The sequence below is a fragment of the Penaeus monodon genome, chromosome 22 (assembly GCF_015228065.2).
Source record: "Penaeus monodon isolate SGIC_2016 chromosome 22, NSTDA_Pmon_1, whole genome shotgun sequence".
NCBI lineage: Eukaryota > Metazoa > Arthropoda > Malacostraca > Decapoda > Penaeidae > Penaeus > Penaeus monodon.
Window position 1 is genome coordinate 6,962,675 of NC_051407.1, and position 1,764 is coordinate 6,964,438.

Sequence of the window (1,764 nt, forward strand, 5' to 3'; positions counted from 1 at the left end):
TACGGGATGCTATTGAACAATAGTTTTTAAACAAAAGGGGTCTAATGTGTCATGACCTCCTATACATGCAAACAAAACTACCATGGAAATTGGATCTTTTACTTTATTTTTCAACTAACTACATTTTTTTCTAAAGAAGTTTTTAGTTTATTTTTAAACATAAGAGCTCTATTTCGCTGAGCAACTTAAATATTTTACAGGCTAATGATTTTTCTTGTCACCCCGTGGGCCATTTATAACCATTAAAACCATTAATTACGACATCACACCACTCATTACTGCGAAAAATTACCTCATATATTAATAACGTAAATAATATATATATCTGTATTTTGTATGTTTAACTTAATGGAAAGACCTATTGCTACCTGTCGACACACTGGCTTCAAATAACAATAACCAAATTCAGAGGGTAAATTCGATCCGGGGAGGGGAAATTGGCAGATCGCGCGGGACAGGGAAGAGGCGGTTTGAGGAGCAAGTTTTGACACTACTGGAATGGAGAATGTGTAAGCGAAAGGAAGTTATGTGCGTAATATAAACCGTTACCTGGCTAGCAATAGCAGTACTTCAAGATGAAGTTCTTGGTGGGTAATCTCTTCTGATATATGAGGAATCTAGCGAAGTTTAGATATACATACTTGATCCGAATAGATCAGCATTTATTTATTTCTTCTTCTTTACATTCTCATCGCAGGTTATAATCGCCACAGTCGTGGTCGCGTCTCCGGCTGCTCCTCAAGGATATCACCTGGGCACGCCTTCATGACTTTTAGAACAGATGGTTCAAGTTCAAGCTTTGGATTAGGAGGTTCGAGATCAAGTTTTGGAAGAGCAGGTTTAGCTGCAGGAGGATGCAGTCACGGAAGGGTGACGCATGTTGATGACAGATGCATCACTCCACGCGTCAATCGCAAAGTTTACTTGTATGACTCCCACTCTGCCAGCGAGCGAACCTGAAGTTTACTTCGTGAACTACGGTGACGGTGAGAACCCGGTTCTTCCCAGTGGCGTTGATCTCCAGGATGTCCTAAACGCAGCTTCCCAAGGTGGTGGTTAAGTGGTCGGAGGCGGTGCCGGAGGCGCTGGGGGAGGTTTCGGAGGTAGTGGAGGAAACGGTGGATTAGGAAGTGAAGGAATCGGTGGATTCGGAGAAAGTGGAGGAATCGGTTGATTCAGAGTTAGTGGAGGAAGCGGTGAATTCGGAAGTAAAGGAATCGGTGGATTCGGAGGAAGTGGAAGCAAACGATGGCTTCGTAGGTGCTTTTTTTCCGTTCTGTCTAATATGTATTAAATTTGTATTTGTATAATAAAAGAAAAACAACTTTGAATTATCTTCTGTATCCATATTAGACACTATAGAGTGCAAAGTTGATTTATACTTGAATACGATCAGTACTTCTTGTTCTGTTCCCTTAAGAAATAACATAAAGTTGAATCAGATATCCAAGTATATCTTTTCCATAACGTTTGTACCATAAGGTTATAATAATAAGAGGTCGAGGTTACAATCAAGGTGAAGGTCATCAAAAAGGTCAGGGTCACAAGAAATTAATATCTCTAAGAAGGTCAGTGCTGCAAGGTGCTCAAAGTACGTTTAACGTACATAAAAGGACACAATAAAGTGGGAATTACAAAGACAAGTCAGAGAAAACGGACAGCCTTCAATAAACGCACATTGCACATTTTATTAAAACATGAAAAGAATTTGGTTCCATGTCTTTTCGAGAAGCGATCCTGTCAACTGCATATTAAATACTTCCG